This window comes from Callospermophilus lateralis, chromosome 19 (genome assembly GCF_048772815.1).
Source record: "Callospermophilus lateralis isolate mCalLat2 chromosome 19, mCalLat2.hap1, whole genome shotgun sequence".
Lineage (NCBI taxonomy): Eukaryota > Metazoa > Chordata > Mammalia > Rodentia > Sciuridae > Callospermophilus > Callospermophilus lateralis.
The window spans coordinates 22936257-22950315 of NC_135323.1; the positions used below are offsets into that span (position 1 = coordinate 22936257).

General features: G+C 46.5%; 1 protein-coding gene and 1 non-coding gene across 2 annotated transcripts in view; one reads left to right on the plus strand and one right to left on the minus strand.

The window, feature by feature from the left end:
• Positions 1–273: 273 nt before the first annotated feature.
• Positions 274–376, minus strand: LOC143385538 (U6 spliceosomal RNA). The gene has a single exon (XR_013089491.1). It is a non-coding gene; the product is annotated as a U6 spliceosomal RNA (small nuclear RNA).
• A 5433-nt stretch (positions 377–5809) lies between these two features.
• Positions 5810–14059, plus strand: part of Tmem248 (transmembrane protein 248) — a 29474-nt gene continuing 21224 nt past the window's right edge. Inside the window, exon 1 of the mRNA XM_076840487.2 lies at positions 5810–6021. The gene's annotated coding sequence lies outside the window, so the exon portion shown is untranslated. The remainder of the gene's footprint in view (positions 6022–14059) is intronic.

Consider the following 14059-nt stretch of genomic DNA (forward strand, 5'->3'; position numbering starts at 1 on the left):
CTTGGCCATCACTTCTTCTGGATCCAAATCTTACCTGATCATTCCATCCTGAAGTAGAAAATGGTGAACTGAAGAACTGTTCAGGGTTGGAGACGCAGCTCAGTTGGAGAGTGCTTGCCTCACATGCACAAGGCCCTGGCTCAATCCTGAGCCTGGTGCAAAGTTAGGATGGTGCGCACTGTTTTCAGCCCAAGTCTGGGCAACTGCCCGATTAAACTCTAAAGTGACTTACCACCTAACCTTTAAAAATTATTCTATTTTTTTTTTTTTTTTTTTAATATGGAGCGCTTCACGAATTTGCATGTCATCCTTGGGCAGGGGCCATGCTAATCTTCTCTGTACCGTTCCAGTTTTAGTAAATGTGCTCCTGAAGCAAGGACACACACAAAAAAACAATCTATTTTTATTTAATACTCTTTTATTTTATTCTATTATTTTGTATGTATATATTTATTTATTTAGAGATGGGCTCTCCTTATGTTGCCCAAGCTGGTCTCAACCTTGTGGCTCAAATGAGGCCCCCCTCAGCTCCCTGGGACTACAGATGCCTGTAACTACGCTCAGTTTTACTCCCTTCATTTGGTTTTGCAGGGCCAGGGACGGAATCCACTGCTTCACACATGCCAGACAGGCACTGTACCACTGACCTATATTGTAGTAAGCCATTGTTGTAAATTGTGGCCGCCATTAGAAGATGGCGCCGGCTTCCACTGTGGCCTGTGATAAACAAATTCCTTTGTGGAGAGTTGGCACGCTATCTCTTGCCACCCTATAAGAAAGATCCACGCGGCGGCTTAAGATTGGTACGTGGGAGGCTTTATTAGGCTGTGCTTGGGCCCTCGGGAGGAAGAAAGAAAGGGAGTCACTAAAAGATACTTAAATCAAGGCTTGAATAAACTGCTGAAAGAAGATTCCTGAGTTGCGTCTTCCTTGCGGGCAAGGGGTCGCGACACTATATCCTGAGCCCTTTTTATTTTCTTTTGAGACAGGGTCTTGCTCCGTTTCCCAGGCTGTCCTGGAACCTGTGGGCCTCCGGCCTTGGCCTCCTCAGTGGGTAGCCCACAGTTGTGCACCAGCTGACCAGCTTCACTCTTTAAGTTCTTTCCCTCTTTTGAGGGTGGGTGCTGTAAGTCGCACCCAGGACCTTGTGCGTGCTAGGCGCGTGCTGCATGGCTGAGCCACATCCTGTGTTGCCACCTTTTTAAGTTTGCAAGACCCCATGCCCACCCTTGAGGTGACACTGCCAGCTTCCCAATCTCTCTATAGCTTCCCACGTGCTGGCAGCAAGATTGCCCTTCCTCGTATGGCTACGATACACCTTTCTGTTAGACCATCCAATAATCTGGGGGCTTCTGCGTGAATCTCCCCACAGTAGCAGCCAACAGAGGATGTGGGGTGGGCCCCTAGTTTCCCACCACCCTGCAGTGTGCAAAGCCAGAAGCTGCTCCTTGGTCCCAAGCTCTCAGGACCCATTTTCATAAAGGTCTTGGAAAGTGCTGCCTGTAGTGACATAAAGACGACTCAGCTCTGCCACTGAGTCATCCCTCTCACTGCTACTTCTTCCCTTTCATTGTCATCTCATCCCACTTTATTTTTTTTTTTAATATTTATTTATTTATTTTTTAGTTATCCGCAGACACAACATCTTTGTTGGTATGTGGTGCTGAGGATCGAACCTGGGCCGCACGCATGCCAGACGAGCGCGCTACCACTTGAGCCACATCCCCAGCCCCCCACTTTATTTTTTGTTACCAGGGATTGAACCCAGGGGCACTTAACCACTGAGCCACAGCCCAGCCCTTTTTATATTTTATTTAGAGACAGAGTCTTGCTGAGTTGCTTATGGCCTTGCTAAGTTGCTGAGGCTGGCTTTGAACTCACAATCCTCCTGCCTCAGCCTCCCAAGCTGCTGGGATGACAGGTGTGCTGCCAGACTCTCAGCCCATTGTAATTATCTTCTTTGTTGTAATGAGTCTCATGGGTTTAGCTGATTCATCAAAAATTAGAGTGCAAACCAGACAGGGTACAGATCAACTGAAGGCGGTTCTAACTTACTTTACCTTGCTAATGCTGAAAACACCAACCAAGGAACTGAAATCTGAGCTGTCCTGACATTGTTTTGTGGTTTTCTTCTGATCCATTTCTGTAGCTCCTGAGGTTCAGATTCTTTCATTTCCAGATTTCATTGGAAAATTTTATTATTAGTATTCATTTTTGAAGTCTGTCTTACTTCAAGTTGAGGGTAGCTCGTTAATTTTCAGCCCTTTATCAGAATCACATTTCTTTCTAAATTATGCCTGAACTCTGTGTGTGTGTGTGTGTGTGTGTGTGTGTGTGTATATATATATATATATATATATATATATATATATATATACTTTTTTTTTTTTTTTTTGGTACCGGGGATGGAACTCAGGGGCATTTGACCACTGAGCCACATCCCCAGCCCTATTTTAGAGACAGGCTATCACTGAGTTATTTAGTATCTTACAATTGCTGAGGCTGGCTTTGAACTCATGATCCTCCAGCCTCCCGAGCTGCAGGGACCTGAACTGTATTTTTAGAGTGGGTAGAAGTCCTCCAGGAAATCCCACTTGTGACACCAACAAGGTTTAACAACACTCACAGCCCGCCCCCCCCCCCCCCAGAGCCAATGACAGGGAAAAATACAATATAGCAACTACATCAAAGTAAACACACATTGCAGCCAAAAGCTGTCTCAGCAAGAGATCCGGAAAGGCAGGTTGAGGCTCCTATCATCTTTCTCCTGTAAGAGACAAGAAAAACACATTTCTGTCTTGGATCAGGAAGCATCACAATCCACATGAAAACACCTTAGAACAAAGAGCTGTAAATGGAGTTTATACTGTTTATTTAAAGAAAAAAATTACTGGTCACATAGGCACATCCCTGCTTGAGCCTGGCCTCAACAGCAACATCCTGCAGGTCTTTCTGAGACCAGGTGTCCCTCATCAGTCTCACCAGCCTCCGTCAACACTGTTGAGAGGCAGACTCAAGCTGCTCCTGATTGCCCTGGGTTCATGGTTACGAAGCAACACTGTTTATGAGTTTGTGCCCCGTCTTGACCAGGGGCAGTGCCCTGCAGAAACTCAGCAAGACTTTTAGACTATCGCTGCTGAGTCTATCAGAATTAGCCCTCTGCACTCCCTAGGTCATTGTGATCAGTGCTTTACCGTCCATGTGTTCGGTAACTGGAGAGAGCTGGTGTCATGTGCCAACCTCAGGCATGAAGAATGCGAGATTCAGAGGAGGGCCGTGACCCAGAGAATCCAGGGCAGTGGAGAAAGCTGTTTGCTGGGGTCTGAACTTTGAAACTACATGTGATAGTTTAGAGAAAACTTTTCTTTCACTGCTGTGATCGAAAGTGGTGCATGCTAAACAAGCACTCTACCAGAGCCACATTCCCAGACCTACAGAACATTTTGAGAAATGGGACACACTCAGATTCTGTGGTAAGGAGAGCCCAAACAGAACATTCTGGGGGCTTTGGTTTTATGACCTGCTGTGTTGAAGAGGTGGATGCAGCAGGACCAGAGAGAGCTGTTTTCAGAGAAGGTTTTATAAAGCCTGATGCTCGTCTGTCAGTGAACATTTTTTTGTTAGTATTGAAGAAGATACAGAAGAATATAATTTGAGAGACTATTTTGGAAACTATGGCAAGACTGAAACCATAGACATCATAGAAGACAGGTACAGTGGAAGAGAGAGGACTTGCTTTTGCATCTTTCAGTGTCCTGATCCAGCTGATAAAGTGTTGTTCAGAAATACAACACTGCAATGGGCAGAACTGTGCAGAGACAAAGCCCTTTCTAAACGAGCTCAGGAGGTGGACCCCACAGCTTGTGAGTGTCAGAGGTGCTTCCGGTCTTGGAAGAAATTTTGGTGGAAGAGAGTCTTGGGTGGTGGAGGTGGTAGAGGTGTGAAGATCCCACTATGGTGGGAGAAGCTAGGATGATTTTGGACCACAGCAATCACATTATGTACCCATGAAGGTGGGCAATTTGGGGGAAGACTCTGGAAGTCCTTATGGTGGTTATGATCTGCTGGTGGAAGTTGAGGGTATGGTGTAGAAGGGTTTAAAAGTAAAAAGGGCTGCAGTTCTTAGCAGGGGAGCAGGAAAGCTGCAGGTTACTTTGAGACCATCACCCAAATGCATCCGAGGAGCTGGAACCATGATCCATAGTCAGGAAAGTTACTGCAGCTCACACAGGAAACCCTTCTTTTAAAAAAAAAATTTTTTTTTTAATTGTTGACGGACCTTTATTTTATTCATTTATTTGTATGTGGTGCTGAGAATTGAACCCAGTGCCTCACACAGGCAAGGCAACCGCTCTACCACTGAGCCACAACCCCAGCCCATGGAAACCCTTCTTGTCCAGGCCGACAGGTCACAGTTTGCAAAAAACACAGCTGTTAATGTAATGTAAAGTCAATTAGACGTACGTTCCCAGGGTCTTTTATCTTTTGTAGCTTTGTCTTTCTTTCTTTTAATTACTTCAGGTATATGCCCTGTAAATTGTGGTAGTGATACCAGGAACGAAAAATTAAGAAATTTAAAAAAGATATCTAGGAACTTAGTATGCCTTTAATTAGTTTGTGCCACTGTCTTCTGCACACCCTACAACTTTCCATCTAAACGGTGAATAATAATGTTGTTTTTTAAATTAAATATTTAGTAGATACGAAGTGCTATATATAAAACGTAAACGTAATAATTCAGTAAGTAATCATGTACCCATCTTTCTAGAACACCTCGCATGCGCTGAAGTGCTCTGGAAGCTCCTCCCCCTCCCAACTCACCCTGTTTGTAAAAAAAATATTTTTTGTAGTTGTAGGTGGACACAATACCTTTATTTTATGTTGATTTTTATTTGGTTTCCGGGGTCGAACCCAGGGTCTCATGCATGCTAGGCAAGCGCTCTACCACTGCGCCACAGCCCTCAACTCTCCCTCCTAACACCAGACCTGAAGTTTGTGCTTCTAACGCGCTTTGTGTTGATCTCGCCAGTTCCGTGTGCATCTCTAAGCAATGCGACTGGATCTGCACGTTTGGGAACGTCCGGTTACTGGAGTCGCTGCAGTGATCGTCCTGCGCTGTGCTATCCTCCAGGCGGTGTGCTGAGATCCACGCCCACCGTCGCAGGACCTTGGTTCAGGGTCCCCCGCGAGCATATCCAAGTCCGTCTGCACTTGTTGCTTACCCGCAGTGTCCAGCGACCGCAGAGGCGCTGATGGAAACTCGGTGAGGCCCGCGGGGGCCCACGTCCGAGCGCCCCCTGGGGTGACGCGCCCCCACGGTAGGTCGTGCGCGCCTTAGTATGCGGTCGCTCCCAAGCACTGGACAGACTGATCGCACAAGACCACACTCGTCCACCGTTTTCTTTCGCGGTGCGGGGAATTCGGTCCAGGGCTTCACGCACGTTAGGCAAACAACCGGGCTCTCACAGGGGCACCTCGCCCACAGGAGCACAGTCGGCATGAACACGAGCGTGCAGTCACTGCACTCGCGATCGCCATCGCAATAGCGCCCGCCCGGTCCCCTGCACCAGAACCATACAGCACGCTCCGAAGGCGCGCAGGAACGGAGTCGCTACGTGCGCGCACACACTTTTGCGTACTGCACGCCAACGCACTGCGTACGCGCATCACGCCCTCGCGCGGGTCCGCGAGCGTATGCCACGCAGGCTCCTAGGGGTGCGCCCTGCCGGGAGGTGGGGCCCCGAGCCACGATCCGAGGAAGCTTGTCCTGGCCGCGCCGCCGTCTACGTCTACGTCGGGGGTCACACAGCGCTGGCAGTGACGTGGGTGTTTTTCACCCGGAAACCGCGGCGGCTGGAACCCGTGAGAAGCCGACTGCGGCGGCGGAGCTGGCTGGGCTCTTGTCCTCGCGGCGCGGCGCGGCGGGGAGAATGGTGCCGGGAGACCGCGGGCCCGCCGCGCGCCGCCGCCTGTGAGCCCCGCGCGGCCGGGGCGCCCGCCCAGCCGCCGGCCCGCGGGAGGGTGAGCCGAGAGGGTCGGGAGGGAGGACGGAGAGGGCGGAGAGAGGCCGGGACGGTCGGAAGGAAGAGGGGAGGCCTGGAAGGCAGCGGGCCCGGGCAGGGAGACCGGGCGGGCCAGAAGCGAGGCGGGGGGCCGGGGGAGGCATGGAGGCTGGAGACGGTGAACTCGGCGGGACCTGGAGGCTGGGCGGGCCGAGCCGAGCGGGGAGAGGGGGCGATGGGGCCCCGTAGGGAGGACCGGGCCCGGGCCGCTCGCCGGCTTTGACTCCGGCGGCGCCTCAGGCGCCGCCGTTTGCAGGCTGCACGCCCGTGGGAGGGGAGGGGCTCTTGGCGCGGCGTGTGCAGACTCCGGTCCCGGGCGGGCGGCTCCGGCTCTGTTCCCGCGGGTTGTCTGCACGGTCGGGCGCCGTGGAGCGTGCGGCCGGGCCTGCGGTGCTTCTCCAGCCGCCCTCCCGGCTGCGGAGCGGCTTTGGTCGGAGGAAATCTCCATTAGCAAGTTCCGCCCTCGGGGGTGACCAAGGGGGCTGCCTCGGAGTCCGGCCCGACTGCTGCGCTCCGGCCCCGGGGAGCCTCCGCGGGAAGTGGGAAGATCATCTCCCGGGCGGGGGTGAGCCTCCGCTCGTCTGAGCCCGCGGTGCCCCTTTGGTCTGCGGGGGTCTGGGCGTCCGCACGCCGGTCGTCGGTGAGTGCAGCGTCAGTGTTTAGCAGGCAGGAGTGCTTTCTACATCCATTGAGGATTCTGGGAAGAAACAGGCCTGCTGCACACAGTGACCCACTTGGTGACTCTGAGTAGCTTACGTCCCAGGAACTAGGACGTGGTGTGCTGACGTTGTAGTAAAGGGCCTGCTAGGATTTCTGTCCAGGTAGACTGGAATCGGGGTACTAAGGTCACCAGATGCTCATTATTCTGCTTTTGGGCTCCAGCAGCAGGTGCTCCATGGAGGAGAGAGCTAGCGAAATGTAAATACAGTTTCTGTCTGCAAGGAAGCAATAAGCTATAAAATGTGGCGGGACCGAGATGCCATAGGGCTACAACTGCTGTTAGGGATTTTGTTAGGTTCAGGAAAAGCTTAATAAAAGTGACCTTTCAGGTGGACCTAGAAAGATCTGGAGGATTTGGGTCATTGAAAATTAGCTGGGAAAATGAAAAAGCGCAGTCAGTTTGTGACAGAGCACCCTAGTTTGTGGCAATAGGTGCCTCACAGTGTTGGCAGAGGCAGCTGGTTAGGGTTAAATGTTAGAGACAGAAGCAAATATTAACTACTTGGCTGGTTTCCGGTTGATTTCTTTCTTTTTTTTTCTTTCTTTTGTAGTTACAGATGGTCAGAATGCTTTATTTTATTTTTTATTTTTATGTGATACTGAGAATTGAACCCAGTGCCTCATGCATGCTAGGCATGCACTCTGCCATTGAGCTACAGCCCCAGCCCCATTTCTGGTTGATTACTTGGTTATAAAGAGTTGTTTTCATTTGATAAGTCTTATTTTATTAGCCTATGGCAAAAAACAGTGTTTAACTTATTTTAAGGACAGTAAAAGATGCTGATTTTCATTCCTGTCTGGTATTAACCACTGGGAAATTAAATTTGGTGTCTGTGTTTCAGTGCCCATGAGTAATCTGCAGGAGCAGGGTTCTAATATGGTCTAAGCAGCTGTGGCCAAATCGAGTTTTTCTCTTCCATTTTTTTTTTGTGGGGGAGGGGGCACTGGAAATTGAACCCAGGAGTATTTAACCACTGAGCCACAACCCAGCCCTTTTTATTTTTATTTTGAGACAGAGTCTCATCAGGTTGCTGAGGGTTTTGCTAAGTTGCTAAAACTGACTTTGAACTTGGGATCCTCCTACCTCGGCTTCCCGAGCTGCTGGGCTACACATGTGTGCTACTGGCCCTGATTCCTGAGTGTTTGTAGTGACATCTTGCCCACTTCACAGAGAGTCTGTTTGTTTCTCTTACTCGGTGCTGTTGAAGAACTTTTGAAGCCATTCAGACAGAATACCAGGTTGCTAACTTTGGAACATGATTGATCTCAAGGTCTCACTGGCTGCAGGCTCAGCTTTCTTCAAGCACACTCAGAAGTGCTCCACTTTCCCTGTTTGATGTTGCTTTCCACTCTTCCTCCTTCTCCACTCATGTTCTAGCTTTTCCTCATTACAAACATCTGAAAAAATGGTCCTGCTGGGCGACACGTATAACACACTACAAGAGTGGTGGCTCTGTGGAAGGTTTTTCAGTATTTATATGCTACAGAATTCCATTACCTTGTAAGAGGGCGTTAAAAAGAGACTTTTTAGCAACCTGAATTTGTAGGGTTTATTTGGGTAAACTTGGAAATCCTTAAGTTGTCTTTCCCAGATTAAAATAGTTTTACAAAGATCTGTAGCTCTCTCTGTGTAATTTTCTACCTGAGTGTAATCCTGGAGCCACATAGCGGTCTTTGAAGCATGGCTGTTTGCCAGTTGGGCTTTTGTGCTTTTGATTACAAGTATCATTTTCAAAATATTTCCTGATATTTACTCTGAGTTTTTAATGTTATAAGATTTTATATTGAGCCTGAAGCATTCATCTAATCTCAGCATCTCTCATGACTTATTTTCTTGAATATCTGTTAGTTAAGCCCCAAAACATTAATTTTTAGTATAGGAATACTTCTAATTTTGTTTAAGATGGTCAGCTAGTTAAAAAAAACAAAAACAAAAACACCCTAAATAAATTATTTTTTTAATCTTGGAACTATGGTGAATTTACTTTTTTTAAAATAAGAGAAGCGCATGTTGGAAGTTGCCATGGTTTCATGTCATGTACTTAAAAATGGAATCATGAGTACATTAAATGTGAGTAAAAATCCAGCTAAAATCTGAAATTTGAAAATAAATGGTTGTAGACTGTGTCCTTTCATTTTGTCTTTATGAGAATACTGTTGTCTAAACTGCACATTTAGCTACAGAATTTCAGCTTTATGCCTTTGATTATAATTTCTCTTTTGATCACTTTGAATTATCACAAGTTTATGAAGAGTTTACAAATCTTATCTGAGTGAGACGCAAGAAACCACTGGCAGAAGAGAGTGCTTTATGCTCTCGTGAGGTATGCCTTGATGGAACATTTCAGACTTCAAAACAGTTTATTTAATTGCACTTTTATTGAAGTCCGTGCTAAACTATACCGTGTGTGTCTATGATCTGTGAAATTGGTTTGTTTTTCAATTTGGCATTTGACTCTTATCAACCCTGGTGTTGTGATTGATGGTATGGCTTCTGGGGTTGGACAACAAGTCAGAATCCATCTCTGCTATTTATTTATTTATTTGTTTGTTTGTTTGTTTGTTTATTTTAAAGAGAGAGGAGAGAGAGAGAGAATTTTAATGTTTATTTATTTTAGTTTTCGGCAGACACAACATCTTTGTTTGTATGTGGTGCTGAGGATCGAACCCGGGCCGCACGCATGCCAGGCGAGCACGCTACCGCTTGAGCCACATTCCCAGCCCCTCTGCTATTTATTTGCAGTATGACCTTGTACAAATTACTCAGCCTCTTTTGATTGAGTTTCCTCTTCTGTAAAATGAGGATAGTAATGTCTACCTAGCAATGATGGGAAGATTAAAAAATTTGTATGTGAAGTACTTGGAAGCATGCCTGGTATATTAGGAATGCTATTTTGTCCTTCCTTAGCCCTTCCTAATCTGTTTTCTGCTTCTGTCATTTCAGTGAAAGATTTTTTTTTACGTTATTGTTGATGTCTTGACTGCAAAATTGTGTGGATGCTTTTTTATCTCTATCTCATTTGATGAAGACGACTCTTTACTCAAACCAATCCCATCTGTTAGGCAGCAGTAGAACTTAATGGTTAAAGCATGGGCTCTAGGGGCCCAGTGGATTTAAACCAGGTTCACTGACTGTGGCATTGGGCAAGTGAACAAATTCTTCATGCCTTAATTGCCCCACCTCTAAAATGCAGATGATTTAAGAATCTCATAGAGTATGTGCAAAACTCTAGAACAGTGCCTCTCTCCATAAAGGCAGGCAATACTGCTAACATTATCAAGCACCGTCTTAGTGCGGGGACTGTTTGAGGTGGGAGGAGTGCCCAGACAGCATCAAGGAAATGAGGGACACCAGCAGGATGCATCTGCAGTTCAGTCTGAGTGAGGAAAACAGTATCGGTGGGACGGAGAGCTGCTTTTGAGAGTCATTCAAGAGATGGAAGCCACTGGACTTTAATGAGAGAGTGTACTGGTGGACATCTTTCAGGAGGAGGAGGAAATTGTTAGGCAGCTTGTGGTGTTTTGGTCTTGTTGGTTTGGTGAACTGTGGGTCATCTAAGTAGAGTTCCTGAAGCTGGATGTTGGATCTGGAAGTTAAGGGATCTAGCATGGGCATGAATGAGTGTGGGGCACAGGTATGTGTCACCCTTGAACAGAAGTCCCAGCTTGAACATCAGCTTTTGAAGGAGAATGAGGAGGGAGGGCCCAGGGGAGTGCGATTTTGTGTGTCAGGTGCTCCGCAGGGTGGCTAGAACTCCAAAGCAGGCTTTGTACTTGGCACTTCAGAGGTTACTGGAGGCCTCAGGGTTCTCTTGGTCTTCTTTGCTTCCCACTTGTCCCTTGGAAGGTCTGTTCTGCCTGCATTCCCTGCTTCATCATGGGGAGGGAGGAAGGTAACTATTGCTGACTCTTGGTGCTTGGGTGCTTGGGCTGGCACAGGATGCCAAGAAGTGCCCTTAGATTGGTGCATCTTGGATGATCTGCTGTTACATCCATTACTGTTGTTTGTTAGACTCAGTGTTTGCAACCCTTGGCCTTGAGGTCCTTTGGATATTTGAGAAATATAAATTTGTGTGTGTGTGTGTGTGTATGTGTGTATGTGTGTATGTGTGTGTAGTGCTGGGAATCAAATCCAGGTCCACTTTTGTGCCTTAATTTTAATTTTTGTATCAAAATGAGCTGTTCTCCCACATCAAAGTGACTTCCTGCTGTTCTCAGGACAAGACCAGTGTGTTTCTTGATGGGCTTAAACAGCAGGCTTGCCTCACCCACCTTTTCCCTGTGCCCCCTCCCCACCCCAACTCCCAGCTTCTCTCAGGCATGACTGTTAAAGGAGAACTTTAAGTAATTTCCCATTCAACCTGAGGTCGGAAGTCTAGTTGAAGTTGAATGGTGGTTTTGTTTTTCAGGTGAAGTGAACTTTTTGGTCTGGGTCACAGGTAGAGGTTTAATGTGTCTTAAATGAAAACAAATTGGGTCAAATATAAAAGTAGGAGTATTGTCTGGAAGCATAGAATCCCTCTCCAAGGATTTTAGTTTAAAACTAGTTCAAACTTTGACAAGTAACCATGTGATACACTTGAAAGTGCTTGGGTTTGGGAGAGAGGGAGGGAGAAGAATGAAAGGCCTATAATGAACGAGAATTTGCTTTCTTTCTAATAAAGTGCTGCAAGCAGGTTGCAGAAGTTTTTCTCCACTGACCCTCCTGGGCGGCCTCTCTCTTTGACTACTCCTTTCCTCTATGCAACTGCGTTTGTTTCCTTACTTAAAAAGTCAACTCCTCACACCTACCCCCCTTCCATCTGAACCGTGGCATTTAGCTGTTGCCTCAGTTTCCCATGCTGTTCTTATCTTTTTATCATTGGATTCTTCCCTGCCAGAGAATACCAGAGACTACCAGGATCTTGCCAGGTGCAGAGCTCAGTTTTCCCTGAGTACTTTTTATTTCACTTGATTATTTTTATTTATATTTATTTGTGTATTTTCCAGTACTGGAGATTGAACACAGAGCTTTGTATTTCCATGTTGTACCCCCACTGATTACTTTTTTTGAGGGGTGATACCAGGATTGAACTCAGGGACACTCAACAACCCCTGAGCCACATTCCCAGCCTATTTTGTATTTTATTTAGAAACAGGGTCTCACAGAATTGCTTAGCTGAGGCTGGCTTTGAACTTAGAATCCTCCTGCCTCAGCCTCCTAAGCCGCAGGGATCATAGGTGTGCGCCACTTCACCTGGCCCACTGAGTACTTTTGAAGGAACAGAGAGGTGCAGGAATCTTTTCTTCTTGTATTCTCAGTAGTGGTTCACCTCATAGCCTTTGTCTGGTACCTCTGGAAACTTTGGCTGGGAACTCTTCTCCCTGCCTTACAGGACACCTCCCAGTCCTGGGCACCTTTTGTCGCATGGTCTCCCTTCTTTCCTTGTCCTCCTCTGCCCTTATCCTTTGCTCCAATGGAGAAGCCCAGGCCTGTCTGGGGAGCAGTGTGCCTCCTGGTCTGGGGAAGCTGCCTCTGAATGCGCCTTCTCACTTTGTACTTGGGCTTCTCCTCAAAGTACAGGTCACTCCGAGCCCTCTAAATGCAGTTGCTGCAAAATAAGGGTCACCTTTCTTGGCACCAGGATTGGTTGGAAACAGTCTTGTTTTCTGTTTTCTAGGGTGTTTAAAGAAATCATTCCTTTAAGGTTTTTTTTTTTTTTTTTTGGTGGCACTTTTACATTGAGCTACCTTCCCAGCCTATTTATTTATTTAGGGTACTGGCTATTGAACCCAGAGGTACTTTGCACTGACCCACGTCCCTAGCTCTTTTTATTTTTGAGATAGGGTCTCACTAAGTTGTTTAGAGCCTCACTGAGTTGCTGAGGCTGGCCTTGAACTTGTGATCCTCCTGCCTCAGCCTCCCAAGCTGCTGAGATTACAAGCATGTACCACCTAACCTGGCTATCCCAGCCCTTTTTATTTTTTATTTTGAGACAGGGTCTCACAGAGTTGCCCAGGCTCTCCTGGGATCCTCAATCCCTCATCCTCCCCAGTAGCTGGGATTATAGGTGAGTGCCAGTGCATCTGGCTTTAATAAAAGTTCTACTTTTTTTTTTTTTCTTTCCTGTTTATTGTCTTCATTAATGAAGAAAATGAATGGAATTAAAATCTAATGTTGTATTTTGATCACTCACTAGATCAGCAGGATTAATGATGATCATATTTATAAATTTTATTGTTGAAATTATTAGAAATGAGGCTAGGGTTGTAGGTCAGTGGTATCATATTTGCCTAGCATGTATAGATTTGATCACCAATAGCACAAAAATAAAAAACTACTAGGATGGAAATGCAGATTTATGATTAAAATTTTTTTAGGAAGAAGAAAGGTACACGCTGTCTCACCATCGAGAGAGCCACCAGTGTTTACATTTGAGAGTATATTGTCTTTTTTCCATATGTGTGCTTGCTCAGGAACATTCTTCAAAAACCTGAAATAGCTTCACTTCTTGTAGAATCTCAACACATACAGCCTTTTTTTTTCACATTACTATTCCTTAAACAATTCAGAATAACTACTATTTACATAGCACAGATATTGTCTTAGGCATTATTAATAATCTAGAGATGATTTAAAATTTATAGGCATATCACTAGGTTATATGCAAATACTACACTATTTTATCTGAGGGACTTGCACCTCTGCTGGTTTTGGTGGCCAGTGCTAGTGGGGTCCTGCAACCTAGCAAGGGACAAAGGAGAACTGTATGTTGCTTCAGGTCCTGTGTTTTTAAAGGCTGCCTTGTTTCCTCCTTCATATTTTATGTAACCAGTTGCCTGCTGTCGTTGACTATTCAGTTTCCACTTTTCACTCCTTTAAATGCTCTTACTAAGGTAAGCATCTGTTTTCAGGAGTGGGTGTTTTGCAGGCTGAGTTCTTAGAAATTCGAGGGTAAAAGTGTGCCAGGTTTAATTGTATGGCCCGGTGGTTTCCAGAGGTGGTTCACACACCCTCCCCTGTGCCCTTGCAGATGATTCATGCTCCTGTAACTTGTGGGTTCCTTGGGGCATCTTTAGGGCAGTCCTAGTATTTTCACTGGCCTTAGTCCCTGTATGGCATGCAGTGTTGTCAATGAGCTAGTCTCAGTGCTCTTGGTACGCATTGGGGGACTTCAGTCCCAGGCTGGCTATGCTTGTGAACTGTCTTTGCACTGCATTGTGAACCTTGAGTCTCTGGACTTTTCAGAGGCAGCTCTCAGCCTTGGTAATTTTTTTCCTTCCTGGTGAGTTCCAGG